General features: G+C 41.3%; 1 protein-coding gene across 1 annotated transcript in view; it reads right to left on the bottom strand.

The window, feature by feature from the left end:
- The window catches only part of LOC132909297 (protein sister of odd and bowel), a 130,907-nt gene that overhangs the window by 38,086 nt on the left and 73,338 nt on the right, over nucleotides 1–19,483 (bottom strand). The window lies entirely within an intron of this gene.

Here is a 19,483-nt window from a genome sequence, read left to right as displayed (position 1 = left end):
ATTCGAACCCGTTGAAAAATCGTTACGTGCGGAACCGGGTAACCGAAAGTGAGTTTAACGTAAGCGATACATAATTCGTTTGCCGAGCAAAATCTCTTCCTCGTTTCACAATCGAAACGCCGCATCAAACACGAACACGTTGAATCACAGGCAACGATTCCATTTGCTTTTTACGCGATCATTCAATTAGCAAAAGCTATCGATACTTCCGCGATCGCGTTCCAGTTACTGCAAATTCGCGTATACTCGTCTCGTGGTGAAAAACGATCCAACACCGCAGCAAAAACGATAATGCAAGAAACGAAATTGCTATTTCACAGTGATTTGCGTTGAATCGGTCGAGATTTGACTCTTGACGCGATACATATATTAAGTTGTCCGACAAGTTTCTTTCGTTTTATAAGGAAATAATAGACGCACAATATTTTTTTCTTTTATATTAATTTATCGAATTATGCACGAACGTAATAATAGAAATAGAATAGAAAATAGATCGTGCTTAAAATTCAATAAAATAATATAAAACAGAAATTGTTGTTCGTCTATCATCACCGCATGAGACGAAAGAAACTTTCCGGACGACCTTCTTATCCTCTTGTATTTATCGGCGAAATCATAGGTAGCATTTTTCGGTTCGATTATTCAACGTCGTGCATAAATCTCAATTTCCAATTATCTTCCATCGATACGACGATTAGATAATTTACTCTGAACGTTGAACTTTCGCCATCGACGACGATAAAAATAAACGACAAAAAGAAACACCACTATACGAGAATACTTTATCGCTTCACTTTGCCACTGCTAGATATTTCCAGGTTATCAACAGAATTACGACGAACCAACGTGCTGCTGCGCGTCCGGCAATTAATTAACCGAGGTGGATAAATTTTGAGAATGCCGTCGAACGAGAAAGCTAATTGGATCGGTACACGCTTACGAGCTCGTGCATGGTGATACGCGCTAATGCACCGATTCGCGCAACAGCCGCAGTTTTTGCCTGCATGCTTGCCAGCTACACGACACGTAAATACGTGTTCCAATCGATTCTAACCGTTCTCGCGGCACGGAGCTACAAACGTATAAAGATTGTCGCCCACTTAACAGCCACCATAGATATTCCTATCAAATGTATATGGCGTTCGCATCGTTAGTTTTCATTGACCTTTTTCGGCGGATTTGCCGCAAGGCTAGAAGAGGAATATAGTTTTGGCCATTTTCATTCGCAGTCCGTCTGTAGGTGCTCCGATTTTCAATCCGATATAATGACTACGCTACGAAGACTTTCAAATTAACAGTTACTTTATCTTCTTCTTTCGCACCAAATCGACTGATCCCTTTGAACGATCCTTTCCACAAGCTATGATGCAATGGATGAAAAAACCACCGTGATGCTTTTCAACGTGTCGTTAAAATGTTAAAAAATTGCTGAAGGTTTTAAAGCGTGGGCCAAATTTCTATCAAAATACTTGGTATAATTAACATTTAAGAAAATACTCGATACGACTTGATGTTGCAGAAGATGTTACAATTTCGTTGTCTCGGTTTTTGTTTTTCATCGATTTTTCCTACCTTCCTAATCGAGCGAATAATCTCGAGACTATACGTAATTCTACGAAAAATAACTTTAAAAAGGAAAAATTGATAAATTCCAAAGATCCAGTAGGTACGTAAACGCAACCAGTTTCTCTAATCGATAATGTAACATTTCTTTTAACTTTGGAATTTCTTATACAGATACTTGTAAAATATGCCACGCTTTCACATTCTCGGGCTTCCCCGTTCCGATCGACGATCTCCGACTCTTTTTTCAGAAATTTTCTTCGATCCGAGTCAGTGACAAATTCGTTCGAACCTTTATTGATTCTAGCCTGTCCGAAGCTGACGAGACGTCGAACTCTTAAACAGTGGTGAAGCTTTATCGATCGTCGAGGAGAATTTATCCGCCTATTAAAACCCTAACGCACAAAACGTTTCCGCTATCTATCCACCCGATGTTTCGAACGTCCCGCGTTATTTATGCGCGTCTCCGACATTCAGAAGGTTTCTCGTTATCTGTCTCGACTCGGGACGTTTAAGCGTTTCGCGTTATCTGCTACAAGTCGGACAAGCTTAAGAAATTTCACCGAGGAAACACGCGCGCTTGGCTCGTGGAAATATCTCCACTGTGCGTTTACAGTTTACAGGACGCGGGAAATTGACGAGTTTCTATCGTGTTTCCTTTTGGAAAGCTTGACAGTTTTTACTGGAAACTTAGAGATATCCGACTTATCGCTTTCTTACGAACTTTGACTTTGAACGTAACGCTTAGCGAGAGTGAAAGGGTAAAGTTGAAACCCAATCTGATAATATGCATACAGGTTGCAAGATATTCACTGTGAACCTAAGCGTACGATAAGTGTTGGGGGCGATTTCGTCGAATGCCCAGACTTATCAACCAGTTAGCTGTTGCGACTTCTTCGAAAAGCGTGTATCTAAAAGGAAGCGTCGACGAGTATACTCGTCAAAGGCAGAGTACGCGTGGCTGTTGTAACGTAAAATTAAATTGTAACGAAACGACTCTTTTATTTTTTAATTTTATTACCGACAGCGCTCGTCGTAACACAAGCTATCGGCATTTCTTCGTGACGAGTATACTCGTCGAAAACGACCAACTGGTTAACATCGAGAATGATTGCCTGTTTAAATACTTTTGTGAACTTCGTGAAGAATATATATATTTGCACTAAATGTCTCGTAACTTCTGTGTGCACGTTCAAAATCGTTTGAAATTTTTCCCTTACAGCATCACGATAGTTGGTTGTCGTTACGATACTAACACGAAATTTCGAAATATTTCGCGCAAATAGGCGAGTATTCGCAGGTGTTCGAATACTCTGGCGAGTCGTTGTACATATGATTTTACGTAATTTGAATTTACGCGTATCAAAGCAACGTCCGTCGAGTTCTGGAGTCGCCGTTTCGCATAATCATCGACGGTAGTGCATACATCTTGTTTCACGTGGTTGGTGCTACGAGTTGCGGCGAGATTCGTCGTGTTGCAACGACTCTTTGGACGAATGAAGTTCTAGGCTCGAGTGATACCGCACGGTTGAACGTGGCTTCCAGCGAATTAGAATAACAGATTGAGAGAGCAACGAGTAATTGCCGGAGTAAGAGAATAAGATGTTGACGGGACGTTTATTGGCTCGCATCGAGCTCAACGTGGTCATTTCGAATGCTAGAATCCATCGGTAACCAGATATGGCTTGTTGGGACATAAAATTCCCTCTAACTATAACTCGAAAACAAGGTGAAATATAGGATCTTGTGTGCGAGCGCTGAATTTTAAATTCCACTGGATGTCGTATATTATGAGACACCTTGTATTTAGTATGGATATGTAACTAGGTTTACGGTGATGGGTTTGCGAAACGAAACGCCGGTATTATTTAAGTTGACGTTTCAATTCATTACTGTTTCTTCTACTTCGCTGCCACTTCTTTATGTTAAAAGCCGCTAAGAACACACGTATCGATATAAATAGTAATGGTACATTACGTCATTATAAAGATATTTTATGATCGATATTTGATACGAGAAACGCGCGATGCTTTTTCTCAACTCGCTCTAAATTAATCGCAACGACACAAATCATTTACCAAGCTAGTTTCGTCAATTCCATCTCCAATTACGATCAAACGAATTTGATTCCGATGTAACCAACTATCGCACATCGAATGCACAAAGCTCGTTTATTTTACGATTAAACAAATTTCTGACTACCTACGATCAAGCACGTGTGATCTCGTAACGTCGAGTGCCTCGTTCAACAGGACGAGAAGCTGGAAGAATTTACCGAACGTCCAGCTGGACAAATTGTAAAGTACGAATTAAATAATTAAAAAAGAAAGAAGCGAAAGAAAAAGAAGAAATAGGACGAAACGCCTATCGACAATTAAGCTCGATTATTTACCAAACCACGTAGCCGAAAAACCAAACCGAAAAGAAACCATCTCTGTCTCTAGTCAGATGATCAGACAGTTAGGAACTGGCGCTATTACAACACGTTCGTAGGACCACTTTTATCACTTTCCGCTGTTGAATTCCGTCCTAAAGCAGCCTCCACCTATTACCCGGCCACTGGCTGCGCAACGTGGCTTGTTAACGAGCGCCAATTTCCTTTAAAAGCTCGCTGCCTTCGAGATCGATCCAGGGACGAGGGAAACCGGACAGAAATCTCGGAAAAGTAATTATTATTAATAAAGCGGACAACGCGCTCGCGTCGCGGCACACAGGGAGGAGAGGGGACGGGGGATCGTCGAGCTTCTAGCACGAACGACGATTAAGCTGGAACGCGATGGTTTCAGCGAGCTGCTGTCCTAGAAAAGCAGCTCGCGTACGCTCGGATCTAATTGCTAATTAGTAATTAGTAGGCAGACGCCGACGATCCATAATGCCTCGCCATAAACGACTACAAATGGCCGGTCGTGAGTCTGGAACCGACTGAAAATTGAGAAATCGGGCGTTTCTTTTTTTTTTGGACGGCACTTCGCTTCATACAGCGTGTGCCGGTAATCGTCGTGCTGCGATCGACAAGAAGATATTAACATCAAACGGAGACAGAAGTTTCTCGAGAAGAGTGAAACGATTTCCGTCGGTTCTTGTATTCTTCTTTACCGGTCTATGTCGAATATCGAAACTCTGGCGTTTAGTATCGAAATTCGTGAAATTCGAAGACGCGCAAACACGTAAGAAACAAAAGTTACGGGGAGAGAACATCTGAAACGGAGTACTCTCCGTACAACATCCAAGCGACGAAGGTACTTCTCAGCCAGACTCTGTGTTTCTAATTACATCGACAAAGATACGAACTTCCGTAAATACACACGATCTGTACGTGTATTATACGGAATAACGAAGTACTTTCGTAGATACAAGCCACTTATTCGATTAAGAAAAATCCCCTGTTTACGCGAATAGGATCAGACAGAAAGGAGGAGCCATTCCCCTCTTTCCGCCCGAGATCGCGCAAAGCGACGAAAAGCAATGCACCCTGAGGCGTGGTAGATCCCAGAGATGGCACAATTTTGCATCAACCATGCCATTCGTTCGTGGTCACGTTTTCATTTACGTTTGTCCGCCATGCGCGTCGGCTTAATTCCAAAACTCGATCCGCCGCTTTATTACCGCATTTTTTGCGCGTTTTGGGAGAAAGGGCCGTTTCGCCGAGAGAAACGAAAGAGAGAAAAAGAGAGGGGCGAATAAAGAGAGGACGATGAGGACAGTGGACGTAAGAGGCGCGGCGAAAACGGCCAGCAACGGTAGAGGACAATGAGAGGAGGAACAAAAAGGCACAGAGAGAAACAGAGGCGGCACGCAGGATGCATTTAAAGTCGTCTCAACATCCGTTCAGCCTCTCTGTCTCGCTCTTTATCTCTCTCGGCTCTGACAGAGCGGAAAAAGAAGAATTCGTGTTCTTTCTTCGGCATACGAAATCCCGCGTCGTTCATCGCGAGTGTACGTGAAAGAACGCGCGGTCTCGCCCTCCGGCTAGCTTCTTTCGATTATCTCTCCTTTTTTTCGGCTGCGTGACACGCGTGACCGTGGCCAACGCCGCCATTTTATCCACCCGTTCGCCCATTTCGCGGGACATCCTCGTTAACTCGCGCGACTCCGAGCTCAGGTCGCACACGGCTGTTTGTCTTTCGTAAGTTGCTCGCATCTGCCGTGTACGCCGAAAACGCGAATCCGCGACTTTCGCTTAAATCCAGTCATCGGTGCCAGGTAGCACGAAAATCGTTTATCTGTATGCACGTTAAACCGGAAAGCCGTATCCGCGTTGAAACTAAATTAACGAAATGTCGAGTGAGACAGCAGATCGAGGATAAAGAAGACGAGGAGGAGGGGAAGAAAGAGAAAAAGAAAGAAACGGTTACATTGAAACCGAAGATACGACACAGTTCGTATCTCTGACGACGCATACAAAATCGATGCCGTGTTGTTAAATATTAAAAGTCATTTTTCTCGAAACCACCCTTCCGACCAGATACGCCTGTTTCAATTTGACATGGCAGCATCGTCGTCCAGAAGTATTTCGACATCTGTCGCAACTCGAGCGGAAGGTTGACGATCCTACGATGTTTCCACCGTTGTGTCTATTCAAATTTTTGTGAAAATAATTCCAAGGAATAGAACCTGAACAGACGTTTCTTTCATCTGTTGAAAGTTACGACGATCGCACTAACTTTGAATGTTTCGCGTATTCTCGCATATTATACGCGTTCCATGCAATTTCGAGTCTTTAAATTTCGCATAAGCGTACAAAAATCATGCAACGAAGAACGTCGACATCTTCTCTCTTAGATCGTCGAATGAAAAGAACAGAAGTCGCGTAACGAACGAACTCTGCCTCCGACCAAATATATTTTTGGCATGCCAGCCCATTTCAGCAATTAGCTCGTGCAGGCCGTGAAACGCAAAAGGTTGAAAATCACTGGGCTATGCGCGTGTCCCGTTAACCTTGCGCGATTCAACGTCCTCGTTGCGAGATAACAAATTTACGACGTTAACCCCGTCGCCTTTTTCAACCGCCACGCTCCACGGGCCACGATCTGCCGATGTGCGCGCGACGTCTGCATTTTTCGTCGGGTCCGACTTTATAGCTACCGGAAGCGGCACGAGAATCGCCGGGAATGCCAGCCACGAGATCCGACCACCGAACGGCTACTTTGTTGCAGAGCTGTGGCTTGTCTTGATGAGATCGAGGAGACGTTAAGTGGTTTAAGCAGGATGTTTAGCAGGGGATGCGCTCAGCGATATTCCACTGTAATCTATTCGTTACGAGTCGAAGAAATACTGGAGTTAATTTGACATACGGTTAGTTAATTCAACTTGAGAGTAAAACGTCGCATCGACGCAACGTTTCATTCGCCATTTCTTTCGACCGATTTACATCCCGCGATTCTGTTTTCTAATATCGTGGCTGTTGCCTGTGAAAGAGAATTCCAGTATGATACTTTTGTTGTTATCTTTGTTCATCTCGATGTCACGATTTCGGGAAATTCAAAGAAATCGACGTATCCATAACATCGTGACGTTGTGATTTTATTTTCCCAATTTATGAAGAGAATTGTCTGAACGAATGGCATACTCGATTTATCGTTATTCGACAGATTTATTCGTATCTTAATCGTTAAAAGGTCATGTCGTGTAATTTTCGACAGTCTGTTTTACGAAACTTATTTAACGTCAGAGTATCTTGTAAGTTTAACTCTGTTTGCGTGATTACATTCCTGAAAATTATATTCCGTAGTTTGTATATAATTAATTACTAAAATTTGCATCGATGTGTACAAGTTCTGCGAGCTAATAGGATGCACGTTCGTGACGTTCTTATATCCGACACGATAATAATATGTTTTTATTGCGGAATATTCTTAAAGATTATGGTGATCATCTAATGATATATAGTTGAAATTTACGGCAAAAGGGTTGTACGGGTTCAAGCTGTTATTAAACTTGACTTTACGCGTGTAATTTATCAGCTATCTCTAACTTTCAAGTATTTCTCCTTTACACGTTCACGTGAGATTTCGAACAGTCAATTATTCTTGATCGATCGTACGCATATTTGACCGTACGTAACCAATAATAATTAGTAAAAACGATACTGGCAAGAAAATAAACTCCGTGTCTCCTACTATGCGAATATTTAACTTATACCAATGGCACATAAAATATGCTTAATGGCACCATCACGTGCCCTGAGATATCGTCTCGTTTTAAGTTGAATACGCCGACGTTGTGCAGAAGAAATCCTAGTTTACCGCATCAAGAAGCTCACCGTACCATCTATCGCCAATTGAACTGCGTTAACCGCGTAAAAGTGAGCATCGGTAAATTTTGCAATTCCATAGACCTTCGCAATTCTCCTTCGGCTATAACATTGGCAAAACATTGGCCACGTACAAACCGCTTTTAACCGAATCGTACAGCGAAAGGTTACACAAGTAACAGAACATGTGGGGCTCGTACACCTAAAAACCTAAAAACGATGAAAAATGCTCGTACAAACATACGTTTCATCTGCCTTCGTTCAGACATAAGGTATTTTATATAAACAGAGAGCAAACCTATCGAAAACCTATTAAAACGCGAAAGTTCAGGATAGAAGAGGTTCTTCGAGAAATTCGGGAAACACCAGAAACCATAGAGAACCGGATCCATGGCAAGACGTCTACGGACTTGCCTCGCTTGCCACGCAAGCTGATTACTCCGAGCATTCTCCGTAAAGGCAATTAGATGACAGAAAATTCGTTGTATCTCGTAGACGAAGACGGATAAAAGAAACAATTAAACGCGATACCTTTTTCACCGTTTCTAGCTCGCCAAGTGCAAAGTGCCGCTTGTTCTGTTACACCCTGTATAGTAGCGAGCATAAGATATACCATGTATACTTAGTGGAACAATGGTAATAACGATGATGTCTGAAAATTTGCTATGCTCGTATCCGAAAAACAACGTTCCGAACACCTCGAGCAACCACTTTCCACTTTTCTTTCGGTTCTCGTTAACGTCCATCAAATTTTACAGAATCTTGCTCCGAATCACCTGTCCGAACGGTGAAATTCCAGTTTCACCGCGCGTCTACCGCGTTCCATGGGTTTCGCAAGCGACAGGGGAAACCGAGGGTGGTCGAAAAATCCGACACCATTTGCTAATAAATCCAAGTAACAGGTAGGATGACGCGGTGAACCGAGCAGGAAACAGCGGGGAAAGACGGCGAGCCGCTTGATAGCTGCATTAAATTCATATTAAGGCCGCCGTCTCCATCTAAACTCGACGACTTATTTCTCGATGAGAAGCGGCGGTTTCACGAATAGGCAGCGTTCAACGCGTGTTCAACTCGGCAATGCGCGAGTTCCTACGATCGTATCGATCATGCAAATTTTTGAATCAGAGCAAATCGACGTAACAAGTGTCACAAGCCTGTTCATACTTATTTCACTCGATCGTTCGTGCAGGCCTTGAACGCGACTTTTTCATTTTTTTACCCGATTGGTTTCCCGAGGGAAGGATAAAAATGAATAAAAACACGTAAAAACCCGTCGGCCAAGCACGATGTTAATTTATTCGCGTCAGGTGAAGTGACGTGAATTACTTATTTGCTCGAATTACTGTCGTGCGGTTATTATATCTTATAATATTGTAGCAAGGATAATGAATATCACAAATAATTTGCACGCTTGATTAATAATTCGCTGTGTTTGGTCGGTCGAGTGATTGGAAAGAAAGTCCAAGTTTCAGATACGACAAGACATATAGATATTCCGAGTAAACTTGGAAAAACTTGTCAGGAATATACAGGAAATAGATATTTCGTTTTGCTAAAAAGTACGAGGGAAGTTACGCGATTAATGAAAACGTAAGGCGTAATGGGTGTTCTCTTTTAGAGCTCGATTTATACATTTTTCATGAAACGAGTAAACTTCATGCATAAATTAGTTCTGGCTAAAAACAACAAAAAAAAAAAAAAAAAAAAAAAAAGAAAAAAAAGAGAACGAGACACACCCTAGTGGAATAATTTTAACGGGTTCAAAATATTTTACGCGTGTTTCTATGGTTTTGTACAGTGGCGAGTGAAGAAAATAGATTAGGATTCAGGAAAACATCTCGCTCTTCTCGGGCAAGGATACTTCTAATAGGAGCAAGTTGTGTAATTTTTTTACTTGCATTTATTGTATTATCTTCTCACGTGCGTGAATTTCATTAATTTATAATGTAGCCTACGATCCCGACATCGTTGCATTATGCATTCAGATTGACAACCCGATATGCACGATGCTTCCGGTTTTCACGGACAAACTTTAAAAGTACGAAGGAATATTCAAAACGAGAAAATTGATACGCGCAGCAATAATTTTGCTTTTAAAACGCAGTTAACCGGCAATTAAGGGCGTAAGAATAATCGACATTATATTAATTATCGACCGGTAATTACAAATTTGCAAGTGGCTGACGATAATATTTACGGCATCGTCGAGATATGCGCGTTCGTATTTACACGAAAAATCTCTTATTTCAATTTTTACAACGTGTTCTTCTCAGGACACGTCGCAGTTATCGGTCGAAGTAGCTTCGTATAAATATATCGCGATACGGATTATTTCGTGAAAGACGCTGATCGACCGATCGAATTCACGACGTTGGTCGTCGTAAGCCGTCGTCGTCAGGCTCGTTACTTACGTAAGACCAGAGAGTATTCCCGGTGTAACGGAATGCAGAGACACCGGCGTGCATCTCTTTCTCTTTCTCTCTCTTTCTCTCTTTCTCTCTTGAGGGAGAGAGAGAGCAGGATAGTGGATGGACGCGGTTGAATTCTAAGTTCAATCACGGTGCATTGAATAACGAGTTACGTCATGGGACCGGCTCTCCCACATGCTGGACCGACTCGCCAATATTTATCTTAATTAAACGTTGCGTTGAACGATGTTTTCTTTTTTTTTTTTTTTATCATAAAACAAGAGGAGATTGCCACTTTCCGCAATGGAATCGCGTGACACCGGTCGTGCACGCGTTCGTTAATGAAAAAGTCATTAAGGTACGGACATCGTTAATTAAAATCGTCGTTTATCCGTCTTTTCCTTTTCTGTTATTCGGCGTAGCGAGAATTCCGTGGCTTTAAATTTATATTCCGTTTCGTTGCTGCAAATTAACGACCGAAACGTTGACAATTTTTCAGTCCACGAGATTTACCTTCTATTAATCGTTTTAAAGAAAAATCGTGCATCGTCGACGATCAAACGTAACAGCGAACTCGTTAGAATTTTCTCTTACGCGCAACGTTTACGCGTTCCTCCCGAAGCTCCTCTCGAAGCTGATCGATCGATATGGTTGTAAAATTATCGAAAACAAATAACGGTCCGCGGCGAACTTTGGTGGAAGTTCGCGTCTGCGAAACCGGTACTTATCTCTCGATATTATACAGCGGCGTGTACCGTTGCGTAACGATCGTTTCAGATGTGTAGACCGCCTGCCATTTATAAATTTTCCGCACGCTTATGCAATAACCATAGCCGGACGGTGCACACGCGCGAAACCCCGTGAAACCCCGTGACCGGTTTAGTTTCCCTCGACGACGAATTTTCGTGCCACGGCGTGTCAAATGTCGAGAGATCATGAAACACGAAGCTCGCGGCTCGGTCGACGAACGTAGCGATTAATAGTTGCCGACGATGGTATGGAATACGTGCACCTGGTGAGCTCGATTATAAATTGGTATCGTGAGACGTGGTTAGTCGTGAGTCGTGATCGATAAACTGGAAGACTCTTCATTTTCGTCTCTTTTTCTTTTCGCAACGAGAAAGTCTATTAGTCGAAGATTGATTTAACGAAACGAGGATGTGGGTCGATCAGTTTTATTTGAAGTGTACTTTATCATTTTGCAGCGATGATGATATTTTCCGTTTTATCCGGTACATATTTTCCGTTCTTTCATCTCGACAGAGAAATCTAATAGTAGTTTGCGATCTTAATAGCGTCTGGCTCTTATATCGTGTAAATCGCTTGGATCTACCTACTTTTTATAAAATTCGATTGTTTTTTAATAGAATTCTCACCTCGTGGATTTTATTCTCTATGAGGTTTGTTGCAAAAACGTTTGGACGATGTTTCGCAGGAATTTTCTGTAGCATCGATCGATTACCTTTTAAAGGCAGCATGGAACCAGTCACGCATTTTTAATCGATCACAACGATTATTCCGACTCATAAATAATCCAAAGAATAATCTGACAGGTTAACATAACTTATCCACGAATCGTTAAAAATACACAAACGATTATCCTTGCCGCAACTTTATCGTTTCGTTAGCTATACCTGTTCTACGTCGTCAGCAGACTGGTTAAAAAATATCACCGATACGATCATCGTAATCGTGTCTTGCTACCGAATAAATAATAACGACAACGCCAATGAAATTTCAAAATGCCTCGTACATACAATATATTCACGATAGACGTGTACAAGCGTTTCGATACTTTCGTAAACGACTCTGTATATCGAACACCGTCACCACGATCCATCCTCTGCGCGTATTTTCACCTCGACGACGTTCCTTTGACTCGAACACGTTACGAGATACAAACTCACCAGATTACGAGCTTACAATGTATACCTGTTCATTATTTCGTGCGAGCAGTCCTTTAGTCCACGCGCTCCTTATTCATTTCCGCTGCGCGGCCACAAGTATACACGAGCTCGCATGTGCGGCCGTCTCGCATTTTCCTCGGCTATCTATTTAGTGTTCACCACGGCATGGAAAGTATTTCATGCCGAAACAGGTCGCGAGTAACATTATCAGACTGGAAACCCGTTCGACGAAATTTTCGCCCGACCGCTGATCGAACCATGTTGGAGCTGGCCCGAATCGCGTTCAAACATTCCTCAAATTAATCCGTACTGATACCGCGTGTCTTTCGAGACGAATGCTTCGATTGCGTAAAGATACTCAGCGAGTGGAAAGGGAACGTTGAACTCGCAGGATATCAAAAAGAAGATATTAGAGGAAATATCGATGAACGCGAATGTTTGATACAAACGAACGTTCTTGACTATTTGTTTATCGTTTGAAGTAGAAGGAATAAAACGAGGAAATACGAATGAACGAGTAAAATTAATATTTGGTGTTGTATTGCGGTAGAGTATTATTTAATATTTTATTGAAAAACAATATGATGTTAATGAATACAATTGTATAGGATTGCAAATATACGTAACACGTTTTGCTTATATATTTATGTAGTTAGTTATTAGGAAATTTGTTAATTTACGAATTTACGAAAGATACGAGTCGATGAAATTTCTGGAATTGCGAAACAGACGATGAACGCGGAACGTTTCCAAGTTGGAGGAAGAAGTTAAGAACAAATTCTAATAAAACTTTGCAAAGAAAGTTTCTTCAAACTTATCTCGCGTACCGCGGAACCTAAACGTACCTAGATAATCACTCGAACCATTAAAAGCTCCATATAAGTAAAAATAACTTCGACTTCTTGCGCAAATTCTTCCATTTCCTGCACTTCAACTCCACCGTTTGAAACTTCAGCTACGATTCAACGCAATTTTTCTCCACCATACCGCAACCCAATTTACGCCAATTTAACAGCGACGTGCAGACGTCCAATGACCCAGAGGCAACGATATATTACAATTAAATACTCTGTTCGTCACCGTGCGCGCTGCTCTTAAATATCGTCGTTTGATTAATCTGTGCCTAGAGGTTATTTCGTATCTAAAATTCGAGAACCGAAGGATCTCCAATAAAAACTTCAAACGACGTCCGATTACGTAACTTCTCCAAGCTATCGCATAATTCTAAAGACATTAGTCGCTCTTCGATAGATTTGATCACGGCATGTTTCGTTTCAAATATCGAATCTGCGTATCGTCCGATCGAAAAAGATGCCCATTCGCCGTAACTAAAATTGCGACTTGTCAAATTTATTCCTCGTATATCTTTTACAACGTCCAAACGGAGACCACGACGACCGACGAATGAAATAAAATTCTACCAAAAAATAAGCGAACGTCCGACCGTTCGCAAGCCGCATCGTGCGTGCCCAGGAATCAACCGGATTCCTCTTGATCGTCGTTGAAATTACGACGTTCTTCGGCCGTGGCAAAACAGAAATTCATATTTTACACGGTGGCACGTTAATCCTGCGGCGTCGATTCCCGGCAAATCGAAACGAGGATATTCCCGACGGCTGGCGGCGCGCGGACTTAGTCGATCGCCCATCGAGAAACATTCCAGTTGCCGAGGTTTCCGACAATTACGTACAGCGCCAACGATACAACTGGCTTACGCTTGCGTATCACGGCGCTCTTCCATGTCCTCGCATTAGCCGTGACTACAATTATGCCGCTTCGTAACGGTATCTTCATTTTCTCAGATGTCTTTCGCGGTGCATCCATCGCGCGCTACACCTACTTTACATTCCCCGACGTCCGCGAGCTTCGTTTCTACCGATTTCCACCCGTCATTTCCTTAAGCGTCCTTTCGCCCACCTTTCAGACCGCCATCCATCCATGTTTCAGCCATTCTGCCACGAGATAGTCTCTGTAGAAAGTAATTTCGGGTTGGCAACTAATTGTTCGCGGGTTTTGTCACTTAGTTGCCAACTTCGAGGAAGTTTCGAGCCCCAAATGGAATCTTTGGATCGTCGAATTTAGTTGTTCAGTAGATTTTCAATGTTAACCGCTTGTAAAGGACGATTATCGATATTGGATCATTTTGTGCACGGCAGCAAAGATTTTACGGTTAAAGTTGGAACGTACGTAATCATATTGTATTCATCCATAACGAATTCAATTTTCATATTTAAACTATCGATATTTACACTCTCGCGGAAAATTGTAATATTTAGAGATACGTGGAGTTTACGCTTCTTTACGCGAGAATATAAAATATCCAAAGTAAGATACTCGTGGTATTTAAAGCGTGAAATAATTCGCATAAAAATCCGTGGTCATTCGAGGTATCTAACGTATCTTGTTGCATCTATAATTTCAAAAGTTCGAACTGGAAATTTCTCCTCAAGATATCCATCGCGTTAGTCAAAATCTACATAATTCTCTGCTTAATGGCTCGGTCCGAGATTAATTGTGCGTCAATGCGGAGCTGCAAGGAAATCGTCGAGCGCCGTAGAATCATGAAAATGTATTATACGAAGAAAGCGCGATAACGACTTGCAACATTTTTATAGCCACACGTTAGAATCGCCTTTAGTAACACACTCGAGAAGACCAAATTAACAGATAACGATCTGACTTTCGTGACAGATTCGATATTCGCGTATCGACGACTTCTTTTTCTTCATTTCTCATCTTTTAACCAGCCTTTCTTATTCTACCCGAGTGTTCCCAAGCTAAAAGCAGGTGGGCAATTAAGGAGCGTAAAACTGTGTGGCTGGAAAGCGTTTCTTTCACCGAGAAACCACGAAGCTTCAAACATTGTAGAAGTCTTCGTAATTGATGGTATCGTGTTCGCGTTCGTTAACGATTTCTTCTTTGGATAATTGCGCGGCTACCTGGAGCTTCGGAAACTCTTTAAATTATAGTGATTACGTAAACGTGTGTATCACGTGGAAAGATGGATGGAAAGAATATACATCTCGATGATTTTTCAGAAAAATTGAAATTTTATATTTCTGTAGAGAAATTAAGCGTTTTAACCGGCGACTAACGAGCAACGTTCGATGCGTTAGACCTTCTTCCTCGTCTTCCTTTTTCGTTTCGTCCTGTGTGTTTGCTATTCTCGCGTGTCAAGCTGAAAGCTAACGCACGATTACGCCGTTCAACGTGGAAGACCGCGCCTTCGCAGTTTTTTCTTCCGACAGGAGATGTAGGAAGTTTCGAACTGTGATTTTCTTCCTCTTTGGTACGGTCGATTTGATGTTGCAACTGCATGGAAAATTTTGATAGCAACATTGATTACGATGTTCCGTACAAGTATTAGTTTTCTTGCTCGTCGAATAAAATCCAGCGCACTTGTCGTTTCAATTTTATCCTAATTTTCTAAGATGAGATCTATTGATCCCCTATTGTTAGGTTACTCAATTTTTACGGCATTCACTTTCATTTCGTATTCTATTTTATACACTGCGAGATATTTAATGTTACGTAACGTACCGTAAAATTGAATAATTTCATTCGAAACTAGCCCAAATAGTCGTCAATCGTCTACCGACTGATAGTTAAGATCAACTTTAAGAGAAACCATGTTACTTGCATCGATGAATTCGCAAAGAAACGAAAAGTTGGCGCTAAATCTCGAGAGTAGAGCGTACAATTGACATACGCGTAATTAGCAAAGTAACTTTCTACAACGGGGCTGATTCTTCTCGTCCGGTTTCGTTGCAAGCAGCCGCCTAATTAAAGAGTTTGACGAATAAAAGCGTGACAATAAAGTATCTCGTCCAATGAATAAATTCGCGTGTCGAAAATAAGATATTTTTCATCGAAAAGCCCGTGGCATCTTTCAAGTTTGTTGCAGCCGACAGCCAATTAACCAAATCAAATACAATATAACCGGTGATAACTTCGCGACGAGCTAATTACGCGTCAACGTCAAACCGTGAAAGGTCTGCAACTCTACACAGGTAAGCTGTTAGCGGCCGACACGTTATCGAAACAGGTGCAACTTCTGAAATGGAATTCGATTATCCGTTCGTTTTACGTTCAACCGATTAAGCCGTTTCATCGAGCGGCGCAAAGGGTGGGGATTAAAAGACTCTTCGTGGAACTGATTTCGTACAACCTGACGATTGACTATACGTTTGATCGATTCATTAAAAACCGAGCCGTGAAACAGACGTATAATATCGTTAAAAAACACACCAGCAGAGCAACTGAACTGGTTATCGTTTTGTCAGATTACAATAAATTTAGTGGAATAATGGATAAACTATAGAACCACGAGTCAGAGGTACAAAGTGGATTTTTGCGATTCAAAGAGTAATATATCGCAGTTTGTCGTACAGTAATGTAAAACGCTTCAATATCGTCGAGCGTCGTACAATTTATGATTTAAATCGAGGAAGGAATAGTAGCGAAACAAATATCTGGAAAATTCGTGAAATTCATTTTCTTTCATAAGCGCAATGCGAATCTAATAAAATCCTAACAATGTAAATTGACCGGAGAAAGATCGCGGATGAAACGTGTCGTCGCGTTAACGTGACTTTGGCTGACATTCATCCTAACGAGTTCGGAACATCCTTCTAATTGGGTGATCTTTGCACAACGTTGAAGACAAATAAGGATAAAGTGAAACTCTATCCAAGGATAAAAAGATTCAACTTTCCATCTGCCATTGCTTTTTCTTTTCTCTCTCTTAAAAATCTGAAGATCAAGTTGAGAACCAACAGCACTTACAAAGTTCCTCAGGCTGCAACACAGGGTATATCGATACGTCGATAATTGCGAGTAGTGGTATCGACGATGATGTAAGAGTTCCGTGTTCCCGTGGCGTGTACGGAGGTAGCTATGCACAGCACATTCTACGCGTATTACACTTTTGCACGTTCAACACGTGTGCGCGCACGTGTACGTGTATCCGTTTGCTCATAATCCAATGTGAACGATATACGTCGAATCTGGATGTCGATCTACAGCATTGATACAAGCAGATCCGATAAATCCCATAAATCTACGATACCTGCCGTTCAGCTCGACGTCCTTGCGGCTCTGGCCACTCGTAATATCGTTGACTTCCATGGGGCTCGACGTACACCCACCGCTAGATTCGATTTACATCGAACTTACACGATGAAAATGTGTTCGCGATAAGCTGGCCACACCAGCTACGCTGCAACTATGATGGAAAGCTTTCGCTTCGAGGTAACGCAAAGAATTTCCTTTTCATATAAATTACTCGACTATCGATCTACACTATGCATTTCCGAGAAATTTGAAGATGCGAAGGTGCGAGAGATACTCGTAACAGGCGAAAGTAAAAAGAATATTCAAGTTAGAGCGATTATTGTAACATTTAACGAACCAAATGAATCTTCGTGTAGGTGGTGTTTCGCAAAATAGAATTTGGGTAGAATATCGTTTTATTTATTGGACGTACAAACTGCTATACTTTGGATATTTTACATACTTTTTTATACTATTTTATACTTTTGCATCCTCAAATTTCCACTGTCTAATCGTAAAGTAGGGTAGATAACTATGAGAATTGCAAGTTTAAGTCTGAGTCGGAACGGGTTAAAGAGACCAAAGACACCCGTTAAGAGAATTTCGTGCACGCTCTGTATATGCTGTTTAAAGAGTCAAAGAACAAAGAAAGCGAAGGTGATGGTCGTTTTTAATTTCGTTTTAGTCTCGTTGGTCGCCATTATTCGCGCGACCCTGCCCTTGAAACGGGTTTGCAACCACGGGTTTCAGCAACAGCCACCGCTCGCCATTGAGTGACCGCTTTAGCGGTACAATCTATCCTTCGTGTGTTTCGTGATTTTTCGCTCGGTCTAAAAATAATTTCCGCGTTGGTGCCTACCCTCGGTAGTCGCAACTCGAAATGTCCAGCTCGATCAGCCGAACGATCGACAGTTCTGTTTTCTTACTTTCTATTGCGATTTATCTTGGGCCGTTTGACAGTCAGGGTCCGAGTCCGATACTTCCTCGACGACTCGCGACCTAATGGAAACGGAGAAACGAGACTGTCCTTGTTCCAAGAGAATCTTAAAGTCGAGATTGGTAATTTCACAGTTGTTAAGAGGCGACCCGCTTTGTTTTTTCTTCGCAGCAATTATTCAACGAAGCAGCGGTTGCATTAAAGTTGGAATTGCCATTTTAAATTATTCGAACAGCTTTTAAAATGTAAAGTAATTTTGCAATTCTGAAAGATTGGGAACGCAGATTAGAGGATGCAGACGAGAAATATGATCGAAGCATACGTACATATGCAATAAATTACCGTTTTTAATATATGAAACGATTTTTCTATAATTAATTAGTTCAGATAATCGAGGCGCTGCTGTATATGCAAATTAATAATTTATAGATTCTAATGCATTTTATCGACCGGTATTTATTTTATTTCTTTCGTCGTCTAACGCCAATGTTTTCTTCCGGGGTATCCTGTATTCTAAAACTCTCTCGTGCGTTTCCCAAATGACGAATTAATTTTCTTACGATTAACGCGACTCGCGATTCGATCGGTAATGTAATTAACGCGTAACGTTACACATCGGGAAATATTCTATTGTCTGCAGATACAGATTCATCGATCTCTGATCTTCCAGACTGAACTAGATCGAGTATAGTTAAGTCCGGTATTTAACGTGGTAAAATTTATTCATAAATTCACAGCTACCAATACCAATACGCTCGTTCATTTGCATTCGAATTATATTTTTTTCACTTTTTCTTTTTACTCGATTACCTCCTTAATTAGTCATGTAGGACGAAAAAAGTAGAACAAGATTGACTGACAGAAAATGGCGGGAATGTGCATTGAAATTATAAATGCGAGGGAAATTGGTGTTTCGCAACGTTGCTGTTTGGTAAACATGATATGCTGCTGCTCTACCCATTAGATTTCTCCGTTGTTGAAAATGAAATACTAGAAATGTGTTTCACATGTAAAATAGATTTATATAATAATATCGGAAAATCTGTAAAATAAGAATTCTCGATATTTACTTGTCAAGCAAATATTTATTAGCAAATACCGTAGATATTAAAATATGTATTGAATGAACTTGAAAAATTATTACGAAGTTGCGAAAACACGTATAAAAATGTTACATTTAGTTCGTTAAACGACGTTTAATTAAACCCGCGGCTAATACCTTAATACAAGAGTTTACTAATTTCAGCATACATTTCAGCTTCTTTTCACGTTTGCTTCCATTCGTCTTACAAGAATCCAAGTTTACAAACTATATATTTTATTTCTCAATATAGAAACACAGATCCAAGCAACATCAGAACAT

The sequence above is a fragment of the Bombus pascuorum genome, chromosome 7 (assembly GCF_905332965.1).
Source record: "Bombus pascuorum chromosome 7, iyBomPasc1.1, whole genome shotgun sequence".
Lineage (NCBI taxonomy): Eukaryota > Metazoa > Arthropoda > Insecta > Hymenoptera > Apidae > Bombus > Bombus pascuorum.
Note: the sequence above shows the minus strand (reverse complement) of the source record. Positions and strands in the feature narration are given on the sequence as shown.